Genomic DNA, 8,462 nt, shown 5'->3' with positions numbered 1-8,462 from the left:
CACAAAGGTCATTGCAACATTACACAAAAAAAGACTTTGCGAGGACATCTGCCCGGCAACTGCCTGTCCAATCTCAGACTGGCGTCACCCTCATTAATGATCTTTGTAGCCAAAGATAATTAATTCAGAACAATGATGCAATCTTCATTTTTTCCTTTAAAAACCTTTCTCTTCCTTTACCTCCCTGTCTATGCACATAGTCTACTATGGCATACATATTCCCTTTACAGTGCTCTATTCCCAAATCAATACCTTTTTCTTTTAGAGAACCTCTGTTTGTTATTCGGGTTGACATAGCTAGCTTTAAGTGATCTGCATATGCGGGTCGCCAACAAAACTCCATCCCTATATGTTTTCTCACTCTCTCCTCTTCTACTATCATACCCTTTTATCATAGCTATCCTATCCCTGAAACCATAAATAGCCATCAGCTTCTCATGGCCTCTGCCAGAGTTGCCCACTCTCTGAAAAACTCCTCCCTACTTGTGGGAACCAAACAGAACTTACTAATTTTCCCACCTCCTCCAAACTTATCACCCAAACCTTCAAAGCGTGCTGTGTTCCAGCCCACAGAGTGGGTTAGGGGAAAGGGAGAGAAGCTGGATCAGCTAGAGTCTGGAGCAGAAGAGTGGCTGGCATGGAAAACCAGAAACTGAGGAAACATCAAGGTCAGCCCCAGGCAAGGCTGGGCCCAGGCAGGGCTGAGGCTGCAAGCAGGAGCCAGAAGCCCCAGAGGGTTAAATACAGAGCAAAAGCACGTGGGCCCAGAGTAAGGCGAGAGGTGGGAACCCGGGGAGGCCATGAGTCACACGAGCAACACAGCGCCTGGGGCCCCTCCAAAGGAGGAGCCACGTCGAAACAAGCCAGGACAGGAGACACATGGGTTTGAGGTAAATCCTAGGGCAAGAACCAGGGCGTCCTGAAGGGAACAGGAACAGAGCTGAAGGAAAACAGAGTATCTGCAAAGCAGGAAGAAGACGGGGTGCGTGTTGTGGCCTCCGGGGGCTGAGGCTAAATTTGACCACAGAGATGGTGTGCCCACCATCTTCTGTGTCTGCTCATTTAGAAGCAACGTTGGGCCACACACTGTAATGCCCCACGAGTGGCTTCCGGTAGTTTCTTCCTCTCTGATCTGAGGCGTTGCTTTCCAACTGACATGGAGGCAAGTAAGGCCAACGTTACACTCTAGACTCTTCCTTTGCTAACTGGTTAGGAGGCAGACCGGGACTCAAGTCCCAGTTTGCTATATTTAAACTATATTTGGTTTTGACCCACAAAATCATAATTTTATATGGTTCACCCCAATATCATATGAGTTTGGACAGGGTATATCACTTCTCCCAAGCCTCAGTTTTCTTTGCAAAATGGAGATAATGATTCCTACCATTCAAGGGTAATTAGGTGAAATCATGTATTTTAAGGCGCTTGGGATGATGTCTTATGCCTGAGTGGTAAGTGCTCGATAAATAGTAGGTATCATGATCTCTAGTTTGCAGGAGTAGTAAACATTTTAGAACTGAATTTGACAGTGAAACACTATGAACGCTCCCTGAGAAGGTGCCTTAGACATACATAACACACTCTGCAGTACCAGGCCCACCATAAGCAGCGGAGCACTTACTTAAAAGCATGCACTGGCTTTGGAGTCAGACATTGGTTGAATCCTAGCTTTCCCACCGAATGACCTTGAACAAATCACTCAATCTCTGGGCCTCAGCCTGCTCATCTCTAAACTGAGGATGATAACGGGACCTTCAGAAACGCTCCCAGTGCTGGCCCGGCGCACGGCACACGGCGAGGGCCTGATGAGTGGCGGACCTTCCCTGCAGACGAGATCTCGGTTCTGCCACAGAGCTGACCACTCACCCGAGCTCCGATCGGAAGCCACACTACCCTTCCGGAGGCTGGAGAACATCGAACACACACTCCTATCCTCTGCCCAGTCAGCTGTCCTCCACCTCTCTTCTCGGGCTTGTCTTGCCCGCAGGCCCTGGATTTACTGCATCGCCTGCCACTGACTGGTTTTGTTGGTGGCCAGTTGCTTCGTCTCAGGCACATCTGGGAGGTGGTCTGGCTTGGTCTTGGACTTCACGGTGGTTTTTGAGTTTCAGGTTGAAGAAGAATTCTTGGCAGGAGAAAACTCCTATTTTCTTGTGCAAAATAAAACAGCTTTTGGCATTTGTTTTTTAAAAAGGCTCGTTAGGTTTCTGGGCCATAAGGCAGCTCTTCTGAAGAACGTTCATTGGTTTCGGCTGAAGGGCTGTACAGACGCAGAGACAGAGCATTTCTCCCACACGTCGACGGGCTTCAGACAGTGGGGCCAAAGAGCCGGCCAGGCACGCGCGGGGTGCAGTGGAGGCCGAAGTGTCTGGAGGCGTCTGGCTGGGCCTGGTCTGCCTGCTGCTCTTCCCGGGGTGAGCGGAGCGATACGGACCGCACGGCAGCCAGATGGTATGTCGCTGCTGGGAAACACGTTATGTCATCTCTAGAAAAATCTGCGCGAACATGCCAACGTCTTCGGTTCAAATCAAAGGCCCACCCCTCTTTCATCTTCCTGGCGCTACACCGCCCGGGCTCTCAAGTTGCCACGGGTGGCTCAGTCTGCCCTGGGAGATCAGAGTGGGTCAACCAGCTAGAGAGGGGCCACGCTCTAGGCTGCACAACCAGCCACAGTGGGGATGTTGGAGATGCTGACGTCGCAGCTGAGGACGCATTGCTAGCACGTGGACACGGTGGGGAGGAGCCACGTGGGTCCACTGGGCGGCTTCATGTTAGTCCAAGAAAGTGAGATACATATCTGGACCCTGTTACATAAGGGAAGCGTTTTGTTGGAACTGCTGGCTTACAAAAAGGCATTGGGGCCGGCTCGGTGGCTCAGCCTGTCATCCCGCGCCTTTGGGAGGCTGAGGTGAGTGGATGGCCTGAGCCCGCGGGTTCAAGACCCGCCTGGGTGGCGAGACCTCATCTCTGCAATAAATCAAAAAATCAGTCGGGTGTGGTAGCGCGCGCCTATAATTCCGGCTACTCGGAAGGCTGAGGCAGAAGGATCGCCGGAGCCCAGCGGGTCGAGGCTGCGGTGGCCGGGAGCGGCCGCTGCACTCCACTCTGGGTGACAGAGTGAGACTCCAACTAAAAAAAAAAAAAAAAAAAGCTTTGGGTTCAACTAATGAGCCAGTCGAGTGTCTGGTGTCTTTTCTTTTGATATTATATGATCTGCGAATGGCCTTTAGAATCTGTGGGAACACGTTTAAGCCTGGGAAGAAAATTAGGGCTAGGCCCAGTTAGCCCCTAATCTACCTGAAGAGATCTTGGAGACTTTTCTGTCTCATTCAACAACACATCACACTGGGCCCAGCAAATTGTAACTGAGAGACCACTGGGTCAGGAGACAGAACCAACAGAGCTCCCTATGACACCAGAATAGAGACACCCAGAAGCCCTACTCCTTGGAAATGACTCCTTTCTTTTCAAGTCTAGTCTGGGATATATTCATCTTGGCCCAGGGAAATGGATTGAAACCAAATTAGTCTTGTATCTTAAACTAGCAGCCAGAGTCTCACCCCTCTTGATCATGGGTAACATACTAGAACAAAAAGGTGGTATTCCTCCTGTAATTATCATCTTGCCTGGGAGGTACCTTTCACCAAAGCAACTGCAAGTGCCCGTCCCTTTTGCTCTGTGGGTTTTTGTGGTGACTCTCGCAGAAGTTTCTGGGTAGGAAACCAGAAAACACTATCCTTAAGCATCTCTCAAGTAACGACAGCTGGAGTCTCGCTTCATCCCTTCTTCCCTTCGCCATCCCGTCTTGAGCAGCGGTGAATTCGCCAGGCGCACTTCCCAGTTGAAATCACTCAGTTCATGACGCTGCGGCGAAAAGAAAGAGGCGGAGAAAGGCCAGAGAACCAGGCAGCTGAACATATCGGAGGAACATGCAGCAGCACTCTCCCGCCTTTGACCATGATCCTCCCAGAACAACCTCTCTTCACCATGGGTCGTTGTCTCATGCCGGTCCTTTTATCTGCTCCTTGATACTATGAGAATTAATGCAGGGTCTGAAATACACTTCTAACTTCTCAGATAAAACAAATTCTATGAATAAAAGTCATACCAAGGGAGTGGTGGGGTGGTGAATGTCATTATACAAATGAAGTATCAGATAGTAAGCTCCAAATAACAAGCTATTAATGTAATCATAGAGGTTCCTGAGGGTTTGCTGTACATCATGTGTACCTCAAAATAACCTTATGAGGTTGTCTTAGTCTGTTTGGCTGCTATAACAAAGTAATACGGACCAGGAGGTTTATAAACACAGAAATTTATTTTCTTACAGTTCTGGAGGCTGAAATTCTGAGATCGGGATGCCAGCATAGCTGGGTTGTGGTGAGGGCTTTCTTTGTGGTTGTAGACTGTCAGCTTCTTGTATAATCACAAGGTATAGAGCAAAATGATCCTATGTCTCTCCCTCGTTTTAGAAGGACACTAATCCCATCATGGGACCCCACCCTCAAGACCTCATAACCTAGCCGGGCTCGGTGGCTCAGCCTGTAATACCGCGCCTTTGGGAGGCTGAGGTGAGTGGATTGCCTGAGCCCGTGGGTTCGAGACCCGTCTGGGCAACTTGGCGAGACCTCATCTCTACAATCAATCAAAAATTAGCCAGGCGTGGTAGCGTGCGCCTGTAGTTCCAGCTACTCGGAAGGCTGAAGCGGAAGGATCGCCGGAGCCCAGGAGGTCGAGGCTGCGGTGGCCGGGAGCGGCCACTGCACTCCAGTCTAGACGACACAGGGAGACTCCAACTCAAAAACAAAACAAAACAAAACAAAAACCTGGTAACCTAATTACCTCCCAAAGGCCCTAACTCCAAATACCATCACATTGGGTGTTAGGATTTTAACATATGAATGGGGGGGAGGGGGAACACAAACATTTAGTCCATCACAGAGGTAGCTAATATTATTACCCAGCCAACAGATGAAAAATTGGGGCACAGAAAGCTCAACTAACAACTTAGGTCATAAAGGTGGTAAGCAATAACACTGGGCTTGAGTTCCAAGTAGTCTAACCCTAGAATCGAGGCTCAAATCCACGGCTTTGTGCTGCCTTCTACGTTCACTTTAGGTCTTTTTAGGCCTCTGGTTCTACCACATCCAAATTAAGATTTATTTTATTTTATTTCATTTCATTTCATTTCATTAGTCAGAGTCTTACTCTGTCTCCCAGGCTGTAGTGCAGTGGCACGCTCACAGCCACTGCAGATCGGCCTGTTGGGCTCAGGCGATCCCCCCGTCTCAGTCTCCGAAGTAGCTGGAACTACAGGCGTGTGCCACCACTCCCCGCTAATTTTTTTTATTTATTGTAGAGATGCGGTTTTGCCAACTTGCCCAGGCTGGTCTTGAACCCATGGGCTCAGGCAATGCTCTCACCTTGGTCTCCCAAAGTGCTGGGATTATAGGCATGAGCCACCACACCCAGCCATTTTTTAAGCTATTTCTGCAAAGCAGAGAACATGATGCGGATGCATTTCTGTTTTCAGAAGCTAGAATTCTCTCTGGCACAATCCAGCTTATGAGGAACTTCTATCTAACGAATTTGCATGTGTTTATCTTAAATCACTTCTGCCTGTCACTCCTAACACCCCCTTGGCCTGCTCCCCCTGGAGGAGGGCTTTCGAACTTCAATATAAACTCGGTTGACTGCATTGGAGGCAAAACGCCTCACCCTGTCCACCAGCAGGGCCAGCAATGGAGCTCCGTCACTGGAATTAAGCCAGGCATTTTTAGATGCTAATTTGTACCGTGATGTTGCCCAGATGAGTCCATCAGCAGGCTTGTCACTGGCAGTTGTTAGAATTGCACAGCCCACAAAGCCCTTTCTTCCTTTGCTGTCAAGACTGGAGCCAAGGGTGGGACGGCCGTGCCCAGTGGGCTGCAGGAGGCTGCCAGCAGCCCTCAGAGCCTCTGGCAATTAGCACAGTTCCTTAAACAAGGTTGATGGACCTTTGTCTTTCATTAAGCTGCCTGAAAGTCAATCTCTTGATGGATCCCAGAGGGAAAATCAAGGGGAAAGAGTTTATTTTCAGACACAGTATAACAGCATCCGACTTAAGAAGCACCTAAAAAATGATAATTAAATATTTCCCCAGGGAGCAAATTAAGATAAATACCCTGAGTTATTCCACATAGATCTGCTTAGAAAAATGTCCAATTAGTACAATATATACCACATTTCAAGGACCAAAGGGACTGTTTTGCTTCACTCCTTTTTTTTTTTGGCCAATGTTGATATTCCAGGTTTCTAATGGAATGATTTTTTCACATGTTGAGCACCAGCAGAACCTCTCAAGGATAGTGGCAGGCTGTACTTTGGTGGCACAATATCTTGTTCCAGCCCTGATTTTGTCAGTCAATAGCATCTCAACAAGAGTCTGAACTGAAATCAACTTAGACCTGATTAAAAGGACAAGCCTCATTGTCATCAAATTTTGTGCCTGTTGATGTGACCCAGGACAACCTTGTGCTCTTACTTCCCTTTAACAAATAAAATGAGCATCTACCTTTTCCGAAAAGAAATGAAGGGCTCCCTTGTCCATTGATTTTCGCTGGGCTTCTAGAAGGCCTCTTACAATCTGGCTTCCAGATAAATATCCCCCGGGGTCGTTTCACGCCAAAGGATTTAAAGCACTTGGAACTGGTCCACGAGGTAAAGTCCTTTACAAGTCTCACTTCATTCATCTTCGTTGAGAGGGGGAGCTTTACTATTACACCATTTTATGGATGGGGAAAACCAAAGGGCCAGGGTTTTGAGGCAACCGAGAGGGGCCTGCGTCCTGCTCTCACCAAATGCCTCCTCCCACCCACGGCTCTCTGGTTCCGTCCTGCAGCCTGGCAAGCAAAGTCAGCTCTCTTCTCCCAGCAGATGACCCATTCCCAGAGGCGGGCGGGGCAGTTTCCTGACCCTCAGTTTTCAAGCCTCCCACCTTCACCAGGTCAAGGCAGGGCCAACTTACTCCCAGAATCGATTTTTGCTTGGCTGTCTACAAGGCTTGTGTGTCTAAAGCACACCAGGAAATCGAAGGAAACAACCAGTAACATCTCTGACCCGTGAAATGCCTACCAGGGTCTTTTTCCTCTTCCTTATCAAGGCCAATATGAAGATGTTGCCATAGTGAGCAGAAGAAAAGCAGTATTTGAATGACTTTTCGGCTCAGGGCAATGCAAATTCCTGCAGTTCAAATGCAAAATCTGCTTCATCTTCTTTGCTTTTAGCCAGAAAGAGATCATTTATTACCATCACCCCGAAGACCATAGCAGGGCCCTCATTATCGTGGATCTGCGCTTTCCAAATCAATCAGCTCACCGCTATACTGCTGGGCTTTTTCATTTAAATGTCAGCTAAAGTTAGAATGTGTTCTTTAAAAATGTCAGAGCCTTGTTAACTTTGGCTTTGTGTTGGTCCTGTCTATCACTTCTAGGTTGGCAATGCCAAGGAAATTATTTTTCTAAGAAGGCACTAGGCTCTTCTTTGAATTTCGATGATGCTCTTCTTCAAAATCTGAACTCTGGCTAGACATCAAGATGCTCCAAATTACTGCTATCTATATATAGCCACCATTCAGAATGTATAAAGGTATCTAAATGCTTTTCGCCTTTGAATTCACATTGTAAAAAGTATTCCAAAAGCTGGGACTCAATCAGTAGCCCTGGCTCAAGGGCTTTGGGGGTCTAACAGCTGATCTTGTATAGGACTGTCCCACCTGTCACAGAACCTTTAGCTTCCCTGCTTCTCCTGTCCACTAAATGCCGGTGATTCTTCCCAGTTATTGTGCTGTTGGGGCTCAGAATATGATACTCCAAAGTATGGCACCTTGGTGTGCTGAGAACTTTGAACTGAAAGACCTGGGAAGAGCTTCAGAGGCAGTCTTCTGACCTTCCCCCGCCCTCTTGTCGCCACCCTTCTTTCTCCCCTGAGGCAAATCACAGAAACCAGAATTCCTCTTCCCCAAAGAGGAGTCATGGAAACTAGAACGTTTTCCCCCAACGCGAGTTGGGGGAAACCTAGAAAGCCATGAAGCCCTTGTCCCTTAAAGACCCTCATTCTTGAGGGGTCCTGCTCCATACTCAGAAGAAGGGATGCAGCACAGAGAAGCCGAGAGGAATCCAGACAGGCCTTGCTGGGTCTCCCCCTCGGTCTATCACCATTGGATCATACCTCTTTGTTCCTCACATTTCTACACGGCTGCTTATTCTTTATTAACCCTAAACACAACAATAGACATTTTCCCTGGGTCTTGGAGTCTTCCTTTCTGGAGGCTCCTGTGACACATAAAACTTTGGCTAAATACATCTATTATGCTCTTCTGTTGTTAACCTGTCTTTTGTTATGGGAGTATCAGCTGTGACCATTTGTGATGGGTTAGAAAAGCTAGCACACATTTCTGCCTTTACAGTGACAACCAAAATGCC

This window comes from Carlito syrichta, unplaced genomic scaffold (assembly GCF_000164805.1).
Source record: "Carlito syrichta isolate Samal-C Ts95f unplaced genomic scaffold, Tarsius_syrichta-2.0.1 Scaffold308202, whole genome shotgun sequence".
In the NCBI taxonomy this organism is placed as follows: domain Eukaryota; kingdom Metazoa; phylum Chordata; class Mammalia; order Primates; family Tarsiidae; genus Carlito; species Carlito syrichta.
This window is presented reverse-complemented; position numbering follows the sequence as displayed.